Raw genomic sequence first — 15,852 nt, 5'->3', positions numbered from 1 at the left:
AGTAGATGAATATTGTTACTTGGGTAGTAAAATAACCAACGATGGCAGAAGTAAGGAGGACATAAAATGCAGACTAGCACAAGCAAGGAAGAGCTTTCTTAAGAAAAGAAATTTGCTCACTTCAAACATTGATATCGGAATTAGAAAGATGTTTTTGAAGACTTTTGTGTGGAGCGTGGCATTGTATGGAAGTGAAACATGGACGATAACTAGCTCAGAAAGAAAGAGAATAGAAGCTTTTGAAATGTGGTGTTATAGAAGAATGCTGAAGGTGAGATGGATAGATCGAATCACGAATGAAGAGATACTGAATCGAATTGGTGAGAGGAGATCGATTTGGTTAAATTTGACGAGAAGAAGAGATAGAATGATAGGACACATCTTAAGACACCCAGGACTTGTTCAGTTGGTTTTTGAAGGAAGTGTAGGTGGCAAGAACGGTAGGGGTAGACCAAGGTATGAATATGACAAACAGATTAGAGCAGATGTAGGATGCAATAGTTACGTAGAAATGAAAAGGTTAGCACAGGATAGGGTGGCATGGAGAGCTGCATCAAACCAGTCTATGGACTGATGACTCAAACAACACATATTCGCATAATCATCCCGTGAATACATAATGTTTGCTTTCGTGCTAACCGTACAGTACGTGCTCACACGTTGCTGCTAGGATTACGATATGCTGTTTCATGTGCCCTACGTATGAAGTGTAGACCGCTTTTAGTTGGTCTTCGAGTCGAACGTGCGCAGTTGCTTGGTTGAATGGGTGGGTCAGAATGTTGACAACACGTGCACTGCGCTTCATTCCCTGTAGTCGTTTGCCATATGGAAGTCGCATGTTATTATTCCTTTCGTATGTATGCTTTCTTTGTAAAGGTGGCAAATTACTTTTGAGACTTAAGAACGTTAAATATTTATTACGAATGGCCTCACAAGTATAATATAAAAATAAAATTGAAAAGCTCGTAACTTGATTCGAACTCTAAATGTCTGCTAACATATCGTATGCTCGCTGCGATTGGTGCCATGTAGCCACTGCAGGCGACAAAGAATTGGTCTCGTAGCTCTGTACTAATGGAATTACCTAGGCTATCGCTTCGATACTGATCGTTTATGTTAAAAGTTCTGAACTCGAATGTGCAAACACCACAGTGAACTAAAGAATCGCGTCTCTCTTACGCCCAGATAGTTGCAACCATTTTCTACGCGTTACTTGGTTGAATGAGTCCAGCGTTATGTTTCAGGTGGTGTTCACAATCGGTGCGTATGTGGCGATATTTATGATACCTGTTTATTATAACTTCCGTAGAAGAATATCGGAGACTTCAGAAAGGTCTTCGTAAACGATGCCTAGGCGAATACGAAATGACATTAAAAAATGCATGACTCAAGAATGGTTGGAACCCTTCCTGCTTCAAGTTACCTATCGAGGTACGTCTTCCATACGTAATTCCGCGCAGCTATTTGCAACGCACAAGCGCCATCCTTGTAACTCTGTATTCACGAGGAGAGCGGAAGTTCCCGCTTCGACAAGTTACTGATGAGTTACAGCCTTATGGTCCCGTTTTATGCCTTTTTTGATCGCTCTAACGGTAGTAATTACATGGCGTAAGCTATCACATCTGCTGTACAGCATTTGCGTGCCATAGATTATAAACTACAGTGCAAAACACGTTTCTATCAATTTCGATGTGATGAGACTGTACAAAATGGTGGTGCATTGACATGTCTGTAATTGGTCTTTCCCTATCACGTTTACTATGATACCACGACCGCCCTTTCTATCAAAAGAAAATGGCCTCTTGGACCAATCAGGTGCGCAATTCTCTACCGACAGCTATAGGCGTGTTTATGGTTTGTACAGTATAGTAACATTTCGTAAAAATTAGTAGAGTATTGGACACCGCTCTACATACAATGGTACAGTGTTTTTGAGATGGACCTCACTTACTGCCTCTTGAACCATTTTTCCATTGTGCGGAGAAGTCTACATCGGGTTAACTGCACATAACATTGCTGTAAGGTGTTGCGCAAGATGGGACTAAGAGGCATTTACGTCCTAGCTGGTTGCATATATTCGGGAAAAAATAGGGGCAGCTGTAGCACCCGGTATATTGTTACTGCAAACCGCAGACACGTGGTTCGTAAATCAGTGAACACAATTTGTGGATGTAATGTACAGGGTTTGCCATTGCTATACAAAATGTATTCCTCTTAGAGTTTAGTACGATACTGCAAGCAGAGTGGAGTTCCTCTACGCGCGCGCAGAACAAACTCTTTACAATTTATAAACATAATAAACAAGTACAAGTCAGCACGGAGATTTACAAGAATTTTAGCGACACGTGTGTTCTGGCCGTAGAGAATGCTCTTCCACAGACTACACAATTGTAATAATTTTGAAGTGCTATGTAGCCTAACACGACACAGGCCGAGCAAGAGAAGAAAACGCTATATACAGTCGAAACCGGTTATAACGATTCCGAAGAGACCGTCAATTAACGGTCGTTATAACCGGGATTTTTGTTAAAAACATCATACCTGCACACTTGCATGTATAATTAGCAGAATAAAATTAGAAATTCAAAAACCATAAATCAAATAAGTACTGTGTTTGCAAAAAGTATTGGTGCAGTAGGACTGAGAGGAAGTACTCACAGTACGCGCACTGTCTCACCCAATTCCTTCGTCACGTGCAATCGCCATATTATTTCTGACTTTTCTTCAATATTAACATTTCGTACGCGACCTATTCGCTGCGATGCTTGCCTTGGCTATTTAACATACAGTAATCTACAATATATTGAAAAGAGAGTTTGTCAGCAATCCTCAAACGCGTAACAGGTATATTTCTCCAAAGCCGGCCCCGTGGTGTAGGGGTAGCGTACCTGCCTCTCACCCGGACGCCCCGGGTTGGATTCCCGGCCAGGCCAGGGATTTTTACCTCGACCTGAGGGCTGGTTCGATGTCCACTCACCCTACGTAATTACAATTGATGAGCTATCTGACGGTGAGATAGCGGCCCCACTCTAGAAAGCCAAGTATAACGGCCGAGAGGATTCGTCGTGCTGACCACACGATACCTCGTAATCCGTAGGCCTTTGGGCTGAGCAGCGGTCGCTTGGTAGGCCAGGGCCCTTCAAGGGCTGTAGTGCGATCGGGATATTTCTCCAAAAATGTGATGAAAACTCGATATGTCGTAATAAGGTTTTTTAAATACAGTGTTTTTATAGGGTTTAGACGGAATCTTCGCCTGTCACACAGAGGCAGCGTTAGCACTCGTCTGCTCTTCCACTTCCTTCCCGCACAAACACTCGGGAGACGGTGAGCTCCATCGGCACTCATCAAGGTGGTTTTCCGTGCTTCTCATCTTTCCACCAGGCAAATGCTGGCCTATACTTTAATGATAACCAGGCAGTGGATAACGTAACGTCAGACAGACACAGGAAGATAACCATTTCCTATTTTTCGAGATAGTACACACAGAGGACGGACAAGAGTTCAGACATATTTCACAACGTTTCAGCTGCTGATCTTTCCTTAAGATTTATTCATGAATTCAAAATCCCTCAGCAATTTTGCTACATTATTTTTACAAGTAAAACGCTGCTTTACTGGGCTAATTTAATCTAGATGATACAATTAGTAGTACGTACATAATTACACTTCACACTGAATTACAACATTTCACTAATTAGGGGCTATTTACAAAAGTCTCTTGTCGTGACTGCGGGTCTTCGGCTGGCAGTATTTACCTGGAATGATCGATCCTTCCGTAATCTTGACACACAGGCCTCACCGCTCACTGCGCTTCGCACTTTACATAGTAGCTTATGCAGCTATGTTCCAACAAAATATCCCTTGTTGTCACAACACACTTGGCTCGACTCCAGACAAGCTCATAACTCTCACAATCAACTCTCATATCTGTTCCACACAGTGAATTACTGAACGTAGTTTCTGTCACAACACAACACAACTTCGAACACCACTACTTGTGTTTGTGGCGAGCCTGCATTTATGTACCACGTGATGAGTAGGGACGTGCTAGTTTTGCCTTTCAGAAAATCCACGGACATATCGGACGCCCTTGGGTCATACCGAACGAGGACATCCAGAGGGCACGTACCAGTCAGGGCTCACTCCTCAAAGGAACAAAACGGAAGAGTGTATCAAACATTTGATTAGTTTTTGTATGATTAGTGCCACGGCACAGCGAAGTTTCCCAACGTAACATATCAAAACATACCTGAGAAAGACCTAACCGGAGAACGTCTGAGTAACCTAGTAGTCATTTCAGGTGCTACCTGTGTGAGTCAAATACCTCATTCAGAAAGCACACCGAGTTCAATCCACCATATAGCAAGAGCACGTGAGCAATGAATTCCTTTCATAAATTTACAATACAGCAAAACCATATTTAATATTAATATTTTACAAAAAATAGGCAATGTTTAGAGACATTTTCAATCATTCTTTTACATATTTTCATGACGTGAACATATTAATGACATTTTGATTATTATGCTCGTTTAGAATGCGTACAAAAATGAGCATACTGGTAATTTTAAGTTGGGCCCACCCTAAGTAATTTTTCTAGAGCCACTAATGTAACCAGTCCTCGAGCGTCACAGAAAGCCTATGAGACAACTGCCGTTATATCTGGTCTCAACTCTGGAGACGGTAACAACCTGCTACGCTTCGCGGACGTTATTGTATTAAATACTGAATGTGGATAACGGTTTCATCACTTTTTAATGTGTTTCTTACAGCACTGCACGAACAGCACAAAAAAGTGGCAGACACAAGTCGCTATAATGAGTGAGCGGAACAGTGACACACACAAACTTATCATATCACATCCACTTCCTCACAATTGGGACGTGAGACTGCTCCCTAGGATAAGGAAATTAAAGGAAATGAAAATCTGTCACCGGAAGTTTCGCAGCCGGTAGAACACTTAATCTCGCCAACATAAAAACTGCCAAAATGTCACTATCTGTATCAACAGTCAGGAATTTGAAATTTTATAGCTGTTTATGAAATCTAATGATATCCTTGGTTTCACATCCCCCTAACTTTCGGAGACGCCGAAGTGCCGGAGTTTTGTCCCGCAGGAATTATTTCGTACAATTTACTACCAAATTGGACGATAGCGACCCCAGCTGAGTGAAGGTAACCACTTCCTTTCTGCTCCTCCTCTAGCTAACAAGCAAGTGACTACCCATCGAAGTGCCGAACGCTCCGCAATTCGTAGATCTCACGGTATTCGGTCATTCACGTTGTTGACGTAAGGAGTCTTAAATCTACACTATTGGGCACGGTCAAATACGACGAGGGTGAGCCGGGATCGGACCTGCAATTGTCGTGCAACGGTCACTCTCAGTGAAATCCCGGATCAGAATATTCACTTGAAATGCGACGGGGTAACAGGAAGTGCATCCGGTCTTAAAACCCAGTCAAAACTCGAATGAGCGAGGGTAGTTCTAACTATCGCAGAAAGGACTAAGCTGAAGATCGCAGTTCACAAGGACAAGTGATAAAGGGCGAGGAGTACCGCTTTACACCTAGAAAACAAGTATAACAAGGGAGATTCTAAAACAATGGGTGCTGAGTCAGCACTGCGTTACCATTATCCCACGAGGTCACTGACCCTTAGCAAGGTCAATGACCCCTGGCACACATACATACTGTCCCCACCGGATTTTGCGTAAGAGAACAAGCCTAACCTCACAGTCACCATATTCGAGGGGCCTAACCTCACTTTTACAGTGAGATGCCCTTCCCGTCACCATCTTGCTAGATTCCCTTCCGATGCCATCTTGGAGGGGCCTAACCTCACAGGGCCCTAGTTTTACGGCCAGATACCCTTCCCGACGCCATCATGGAGGGACCCAAACTCACAAGGCATAGTTTTACGTCTAGATGCCCTTCCTGACACCACCTTGCCAGATGCCTTTCCTGACGCCATCATATTTACCTGGTGTGAAAATGGGAAAGCATGGAACGCCATCTTGCCAGATACCCTTCCCGACACCATCTTTGAGGGGCCTAACATTACAGCGCATAATTTAACGACCAGTGGTGTTGGTGGTGGTGGTGATTATTGTTTTAAGAGGAAGTACAACTAGGCAACCATCCTCTATAGAACACTACTCAGAGGGAAAAATTGGAAAGGATCCGACACTTCGAAAAATGAAGTTATCAGCCAAAGGAACACAAGGGCAACGAAGGGCGTGAAAATGAAAGACTCCCTAGCCCTCGTAAACCTAATAGCGTCAGGGCCGGAAAAGAACAAGAGTTGACCAAGGGAGGTTGGATAGGATAGATGAAAGTAAGGAGCCTGGCACAAGTAAGTGGAAGCAATGCCAGGACTCAGCTGAGGGCCCTATGGTCGCCAACCCACGCTCCAAAGTTGAGAGCCCCTGGGGCGATTTAACGACCAGATGCCCTTTCCGACGCAATCTTGCCAGATGCCTTTCCCGACACCACCTTGCCAGATGCCCTTCCCGACGCCGTCTTATTTGCCTGGTGTGAAAATGGGAATCCATGGAACGCCATATTGCTTGATGCCCTCTCGACGCCATCTTGGAGGGGCCTTGCGTTACAGCGCATAGTTTAACAGCTAGATGCCCTTCCCAGCGCTAGAACGAGGAGGGCCAGAAGATGAGGAGGAGGAGGAGAGAAGACATCTATCCGTAACACTGAGACAAACGATGAGGATAAAGGAAGGGGACTTATCCGTAAAACTAGGGCCAGACGATGAGGAGAAGGGCAGCTATCTGTCGGATGGAAACATAAATCCTTGAGCAGTCCTCACGATAACACAGGCGCACAACTAAGTACAGTAGAGATGGGTTTTAGGAGAAGGAAGAGGAGGTGTGATCATAGTTATTTGTCCGTCGGATGAAGACGTAAAGTCTCTAAGATGACGTCGGGAACGGCATCTGTCCGTAAAACTAGGCCCTGTGATGTTAGGCGTCTCCAAGATGGCGCCGGGAAAGTCATCTGGCTGTAAACTTCTATGATGACGTCGCGAAGGACATATGGCCGTAAAACTATGCCGTGTGAGGTTAGGCCCCTTCAAGATGGTGTCGGGAAGGGCATCTGGTTAGATGGCGACGGGAATTGCATCTCACCGTAAAAGCGAGGTTAGACACCTCCAGAATGGCGACTGCGAGATTAGGCTTGCTCTGTTACGCAAAATCGGCGTCGAGAAGGGCATCTGGTCGCAGAAATGAGGTTAGGCCTCTCCAAGATGGCGTCTGTGAGGTTAGGCTTGCTCTCTTATGCAAAATCCGTTGGGGATATTATGTATGCTAGAGGTCAATGATCTTGCCAGGGGTCAATGACAGCGTGGGAAAATGGTGACGCAGCGCTGACTCAGCACCCACTGTTTTAGAATCCCCCTTGCTATACTACTCATGGCTATCGGCAAGAGAACATAAACAATGATGGGCGTCACATTTCAAGTACGTAGGATGCTTCTGAAGTGAAAACATTTTGTGTACAACTTTGAATTCCGACCGGAAACTCCGTCAGTGCTGCTTTACTGCATCAGAGGCAGCTTCCTCGTCAACTTCATCTAATTCACGGATACCTAAAGACACTTCAATAAACCAATGACAACAGGAAAATGAGAAGCAACATTTTCCAGTACTAAGGAATAGGAATGTGAATTGAGATAGAAGTGGTAACAACAGAGCTGTTGCCGTATTTCTCTCTTCGGGCTTATAAAGCGCGCTAATGGGATCAATAATTCGCAAAACCAAGAAGTAAAGGTTGAAATTACATACATCAAAAATTGCTAGCGTTACCTCAGACCAAACAGTTACACGCTCTACAGAAAACAGAGGGACAAATGAGAGCCTCTACAACAATACAGTTCATCAAAGACCGGCACGTTCGGATGTCAACATTGCACCTTACACTCACTGCACTGCGTAGAACAAACTTCCAACGCTTCCACACTAGTGTTACAACTTCGCTCCCATTTGAGCTCAGTGTTCTGCGTTCTGTCTGTGAGTTGGGGCACACGCATGCACAGAAATAGTGACCCGGTATAAACAAAGCACCTCCTCACTGCAGGTAGACTGTTATGATTGAAATGGGCACAGTGGTGTATGCATAGCAGAACCTCTGTTAACCGAGTCTAAGTGGGGGAGTTTGTTTAATAATAAAAATTTCAGATATAATTGAACGTCATTTTTAGACATTAAGAATCGACTTTTGAAGGTTAAGATGAAAGTAAATGAAGACATATATTGTCGACAAAGTATTTAAATACTGGCAACCGGAACTACTCAACTGTATTTACAGAAGAAAAAAACCTAGTAAATGTACTGTAAATATACAGTAGGTCCTACTATTTTTTTCTGAAAATCTTCTATTTTCTTTTATTTTCTTCCTCTCCCATCGTTTGCTAGCCGAATAACATCAATTCTGTTTCTTTAATTCGTTTTTGTAGTTTAAAAATTATTTTCCTAACGTTTCGGTTAAACTATATTTCAGTTAAAAGTGATTGAATAACGGAGGTTCTGCTGTTTAGCAAGACACACCCTTGGCCTCGTTGCTGGTACTGGAGTGGCCTTCAGCATATCTCATCACTCCCTCCCCTCTTTCTCAGTACTGGAATGGGGCAATGTTTATTGTTTATGTTGGGACACGATTTCTGTGCATAGTGTACATACGGTTGTATGTTTACGAACATCCTAAGGGTCTTCTTTCCGGTCTGTATAGGACAGCAACACAGCAACTTGTTTTGATGTGCGAATTAATGACCCTAGCTAGAACAAGTAACGAAAATGCAACTTTTCTTCCAAGCATTACTGAAAATGACTTGAAAATATTCTATGAAGAAACGCAGTACACGGGATTTGAGCACAATATAGGGATAATTTTTGAAGCCTTTATATGTGAGATGTGCAGAGGTCTGAGGGTGCGTTTTGTCCGCTGTATATGGAACGGCTTCTGCTCCTATGAAACATCTCCAGATTTGCGGATACAAGGAGCCTCAGATCCCCGAGGTGATTAAGAGAGCTAAATGCGGATGTGTAATAAACATGAGTTTTAATGATGAAGCCATATTAATTAACAGATAATTTGAGGTGAACATATTAAAAGTTTAAACGTTCCTTTTTTCAAGTTTCTAATTTAATGGAAGCAATCACTGTGTCCTGAATATGTCTAGTAATATACATGCAAATGGCCCTGATTGTACCACAGGGATGAGGCGTATCTGGAAGACCACGTCACGTCCTGCACGTTAACACTGAAGTAAATCCCACTTCCAAGGATATTGTAAAGGGTAGGTTGAATTCTCTGATAGGCTAGACTAGAAACTTGTAACTCAGCTCGATAGCTGCAGTCGCTTCTTAAGTGCGGCCAGTATCCAGTAATCGGGAGATAGTGGGTTCGAACCCCACTGTCGGCAGCCCTGAAGATGGTTTCCGTGGTTTCCCATTTTCACACCAGGCAAATGCTGGGGCTGTACCTTAATTAAGGCCACGGTCGCTTTCTTCCCATTCCAATCCCATCGTCGCCATAAGACATATCTGTGTCGGTGCGACGTAAAGCCACTAGCAAAAAAAAGTTGTAAAGAAATTAACAACCTACAAATGAATGTATTATTAGGTATTAAATTACAATTTTACTCTAATTTTTAAAATGAAATGTTTCACTAACTAATATTTTAGGCGACACTGGAATAGCATGGGACTTGGAGGTACCCTTACATCTGACTCAGTTGATACGTTCGCTTTATACAGAACAAGAGGCAGCAGTTCGCACACCATATGGTGACACTGAATGGTGTCCGTGCAGGATGCATTCTTTCATAGAAACAATTATGCGGAAGTTAAATTTAGAGGAACTCGACATTGGTGTGAAGATTGGAGGAAAAACTATAAACAATTTGAGATTTGCTGATACAATCTTGCTGGCAAAAACAGAAGAAGATATGAAGCTTTTAATTTACAGCTTCAAAGATAAAACTGAATCAATATCTCAATATTTAAAAGACGAAAGTTGTGAGTACGGATGAGTGTGGTTACAGTTTGTCTAAAGTTAAATGGGGAGGAGATAGAGAGTGTGGGGGATTTCATCTTATCAGGAGCCAAAATCAGTCAAAGTGGAGATGGCAGTCCTGATATCAGAAGAAGGATTTCGCTTGGATGAATCACTATGATGACTATGTCCCCGAGCAGAGATATCAGTTTGGCTACCAAGTACAGATTAGTCAATGAGATTATATTCCCACTGTTTATGTATGGATGTGAGAGCTGGACGCTCAAACAGGCAAACAAAAGGAAGATCGACGCTTTTGAGCTCTGCTGCTGGGCAAGACTCTTACGAATACTATGGACTGCAAAAATAACCAATAAGGCAAGACCTATCTGTGTCGGTGCGACGTAAAGCCCCTAGCAAAAAAAAAAAAAAAAAAAAATATGAAGCTGAGACTAGCACACATTGGCGACGTTATGCGATCGCATGCATTGGAAAAAGCAGTCATGCTAGGAATGATGAGGGGTAGAAGAAGACCAGACCGCTAGAGGACACCACCGTCACCCTGGAACAACTAAAGGAGACAGTGTGGAACAGGACAACTTGGAGAGCGATGGTCGGATCCGACTGAACGGATGACATCACCATCATGATTGGCTAATAAAGAGTTTTTCATATACGTACCTGGCGGATGGGGGGTGGGGATTGATAGCCGAATGACATGGTTCTTCTTCCGTTCCCAACAGATGTGAAAGTCGTCTGGGCTGTAGGGAAGCTGTTGGAGAGGTCACTGAGAGGTGTGGGGACTGCGCCTCACATTCTGAAAAGTGTCTTTCGCACGACGTGTGGTTCCGTCGACAGTTCGCCAGTTTTTTAGAATGGAATTGGCTAGGTGATGAGAATGGGATTGACCGTCTCATTACCCAGTAGGATAAAATTTAATGTCGTAACAGTTCTGGTAATTATTTTTGAAGAACGGGATATTCTACTGTACTTTTTTGAAAGTGACCCATTTTCATTTGTGTTCTTGTCTTTATCCCCTCAGTCATACATGGTTGTCATCCTCACGACAGAGGTATTCTATCTTCTTTGTTGTGTACGGTCTTCCTTTTCTCCTTCCCGTCATCAGTTAGCAGGTAACCTACCAATCTAGTCCTTGTTTCTAATGGTATTTCAGCACTGCTCCAGCACGCGGCGCCTGCACCACATTTTGAAGGCCACAAACTTCTGCAAACGTCTACGCTAGATGTCAGGAATGATCTTAGAGAAGGGTTCCTTCGCTTGTGCTATTCTGCTTCTTATCTTCTTTTCGCTCCTTCCATAAGGTCAAATTACACTGAAAAAAATGGAAATTGCAACACGCAGAAGGAGTGGTGCTACATTGCTGCAACTGAACATGCAGAACGAGTGTTCGGTTTTGATTCGATGATTGCACTTTCAGGTCCCTCTGACCGATCTTTGGACAACAATCAATACAGAAGGTGCCCACCACGAGCTGCAATACGTTGATGAATTCGGCGAGGCATTGAGTCAATAAGGCCCTGGATCGCTTCCTGAGGAATTGTGGCCCATGCTTGCTGCACTGCACGGATCAGTTGTTCCAGAGTTGTGGGTGGCTGACGATGGTTGGCCAGTTGTCGTCCCATCATGCCCTACACATGCTCAATACGAATGAGGTCCGGGGATCTGGCGGGCCATTCTTAGGTTGCGATGTCGCAGAGAGCATGCAGTGTGAACCCGGGCATTGTCCTGCTGAAACATCCCATTAGCAATGTTCGCCATCATAGGGATTGAGTACCCTATCAACGTACTGTCGAGTAGTCATTGTACAACATAAGATTTATTCCGAAGCCTCCACCTTATCGATACATTTGTTTACATACTATCATTCACAGTACCGGTTTCGACCCTTCAAGGGTCATCCTCAGCTCACAATTACAAATATAGTTCTTAAAAAAGCATCACAATGGGAAATATTGTACAGTCGTGACAATTGTCCAATTCAACAGACCATCTAAAACAAATGATACAATTAAAATAATAAAATAAGTCCTCTTTTCTTGTATTATAAAAGTATTATGTATAAGAAGACATGTCATTTGCAAATGTTTTTGTAATTCTGATCAGCGTAAAAACTGGAACTTGCAATGAAGTGTCCACTCGACGTGCTGCCGTATAATGCACAACAGTGTCAACATCTATTATAAATACGACCTACAACACAAAAGGAAGAAGCCTTCACGCTATCTTTCAAAATTCAAGACATCAACTATTGTAAAACAAATTGGCACTTGACAAAATATTACAACATCAAATTAAGAAGCACGTCACTAAAAACAATTTTTTTATTCTTAAAAACGCATTTTACTATCAACTCAGCATTAGTATATATTATGAACCCTGTACATATATATTGACAATGCCTCGAACTGAACACTAGACAACTACCCAATTCCTCAAAAAGAGTGTCCAAGACATTCCAAGACGCTCATACTACCAGCAGAGGAACACGGTGAAATAAACAATACAGTTATCGCAAGAATAAACATCCGAAATATTTTAATCAATTAGCCATAAGTTTTAACGCCGCTGCACGGGAGGCCTTCCCAGGGGCCCGCTCCTCCGCAACCAGGGGCCTCTTCCAGTGCAGTCAACTTAACCTTACTAGCGCGAAATTTGAATTTGTAAACAAAGCCACGTGCTTTTTGACAGCTATTATCAACAACAACAACAACGCATCGCTAACCTCACTGCTGCCATCTTGACGAGCCTAAACCTCAGTGCTGCCAACTTAACCTCACTAGAGCGAGATTTGAATCGGTAAACAAATCCACGTGCTTTTTGACAGCTATCATCGACAACAACACATCACTAACGTCAGTGCAGCCATCTTAACGGGCCTAAACCTCAGTGCTGCCAACTTAACCTCACTAGCGCGAGATCTGAATTGGTAAACAAAGCCACGTGCTTTTTTGACAGCTGTCGTCCGCCATCTTTCATCAACAGAGAACCGTGCTGCCCTCCTTAGCTACATGTCTTTGAAATGTGGAGGCGGATAATTTGAAAAATGCTTTTTGACAGCAGCCATCCTTAATCGACAGAGCACCGGGCTGCGCTCTTTAGTTGAAATGTGGTGGCAGGCAATTCTATGTGACAGCAGCCATCTTTACTTAAGATAAATGAAAGAAAAGTTGAAATGTGCTGTTTTTAATAACGTAGAGCTTAGAATTGATCACGTGACCGTGACGTCACCACCACGTGCACTTGTTGGTAAACAAAGCCACGTGCTTTTTTGACAGCTGTCATCTTGACGGACCCTAACCTCACTTTGAAGGACAAGAGAGCGTCGCTATCCTCACTGTTGCCATCTTTACGGCATTAAAACCTCAAGGCTGCCACCTTATGCATGTCGTAGCGCGGAATTTAAAATCCAACAACAGAACATCGCTAACCTCACTGTTGCCATCTTTACGGCGCTAAACCTCAAGGCTGCCACCTTATGCATGTCGTAGCGCGGAATTTAAAATCCAACAACAGAACATCGCTAACCTCACTGCTGCTATCTTGATGGGCTTAAACTTTACTGTTGCTACCTTGGTTATACGCTTTTGTGTTAGTTTACTGTTAATCGCTAAGCTGTTCGCATCATCGAAGTAGAGAGTAACAAGTGTCAAGTAGATTTAAAGAAGAATCTGTTAGCAGAAGATAAAAGTCCGTCATGGACAAACCTATTTCTAGGTATATTTGCAAAGAGTGTGGGAAAAACATTTTCCCGGAGCTATCACAAGAGACGTCATGAGATATCATGTGGGACAATTTTTCAATGCAAACATTGTAGAAGTGAGTTCAAGAACACATACAACGCTCACCGTCATGAAGCCGCGTGTAATGTAGCTTCATCGAGAACAAAATGCAAAGAGCTCAACCGTATTCAAGCGAACACTGATTTATGTTTAAAAAGTACACCTCTGTGAGAGATTTTTAATTCTCCCTTGTTGTCTAGGCCTGCTACAAGTTCTGTTACTAAGCACACACTCCAAGATAAAGAGAGGCAAGATCATGATTATGATAATAAAGATAATGATGTTGATCAAAACAGTAGTAAAGGGAAAGTAGAAGAAGAAGGAAATCTTAATGTTTCATTGCCATTACAGCTTGATGATTTTACTTCATTTCCTAAGCCTACTACACGTTCTGTCGCAGTGCAAACATCTCAAGAAGAGATGCAAGATAAAGAAGAAAATTTCAACGCTGCATTGCTATCGACACAAGTTAAGTTTGTACCTAGAAACGCTACTGCCGAAGCACGTATTACATCAAAACAAGTCCCTACACATCAACTGTCTGCATATAGACTCAAAGTTCACAACAAGCCTCTGTTACCCTATGTAGATATAAGATACTGTAAAGACCCCAACGTACTCGTAAGACGTTTACAACTGCTAAGAGCCTATCATGATGCTGGTTACACACAGTACATAGCAGATATTTTTGAAATAGAGCATGAATTACGTCGTGTAGGTATTATTAAGTAATAGCTCTCTCTCGACAGTACAACAGCTTAAACGCCTTCCTACAATCCCAGCGCTTACCCTCACCTAAGTCATCCTTCTGTAGTATATAGTCGATCGAGTAGCTATATTCGTATAAATTATTTTTCCAACATTCTCCCTTCATTAGGGTGTTAACTCCGCCTCTAGTTGTAGAGCCGGTCTCAAGCCCGGATAAAGAGAGGAGAGGCACACTAGCCCATTAGCCCTTTAGCCCATCAGCCCTTTTGCCCTTTTGCCCATTAGCCTTTTAGCCAATTACCCTCTGTTACGCTATGTAGCCCTACAATGAATGTGCGGTAATCTAATCCCCTGACATGTTCCAAACACATGTTGTATCGAGTAGAGTGTTCTATTTTAGTCTTGATAACTTATTTAGTGTTCTGAACACTTCAATCAATGTTCCGATCACATGATGAAGTTAACGACATCGAGTGCAGTGTTCGATTCTAGTCCTGTTATGTTTCAATCACTTCTTTTGTGATTTGCAAGTCTAAACATGCATAATGATGTTATCGCTGCACACTCTTGCCTTGTTCGATAGAGCAATGCCTTGACATAGGAAGAGGCCTTAACAGCTTATGTATAACCGCTATTGTTTAAAGATGACCGCTGATAGTTGTCAAAAAAGCACGAAGAATTTTTTTAATTACCCACCGCCACATTTCAAAAGTAAGAGATTTAGTGCTGTAAAGATAGCATCACGATGCTCTGTTGATTAAAGATGAGAGCTGTCACAAATTGCCTGCTAGCACATTTCAAAGGTAAGTAGCTAAAGATAGCAGCACGGTGCTCTGTTGATTAAAGATGGCCGCTGTTAGAAAAGCGCGTGGAATTTTTCAAATTACCCGCTACCACGTACGTAAGGTAGTAGCTAAAGATGGCAGCACGGTGCTCTGTTAATTAAAGATAGCACCTTGTCAAAAAACACATAGAATTTTTCAAATTTCCCTCCACCGCATGCATAACAGCAGTCACCATCTTTCGCAGTGGCCTCTAAGCTAGCTTTCTTCATAAGAGTAGCCGCCATCTTGTGCGAGCACCCCTAGGCTGTCTCATAAAGAGCTATGTATAGTCACCGTCTTGTCGCTGCTACCTTGTGCAAGCACCCCTAGGGAGTCTCATAAAAGCAGCAGTCATCTTGTGCAAGCACTCTTAAGCTGTCTCATAAGAAGCTATGTATAGCCGCCATCTTGTAGAATTAGATAGCCGTCAATGTCAAAGGGCCTAAGTAGGAACCGAACCGTTGATCTCATCATTAGACTATGGTTTTCTTATGCTATCATGTTCCTGATACTGC

The sequence above is a fragment of the Anabrus simplex genome, chromosome 4 (assembly GCF_040414725.1).
Source record: "Anabrus simplex isolate iqAnaSimp1 chromosome 4, ASM4041472v1, whole genome shotgun sequence".
Lineage (NCBI taxonomy): Eukaryota > Metazoa > Arthropoda > Insecta > Orthoptera > Tettigoniidae > Anabrus > Anabrus simplex.
The sequence above is the reverse complement of the archived record's forward strand: the minus strand, read 5'-3'. Positions refer to the sequence as shown.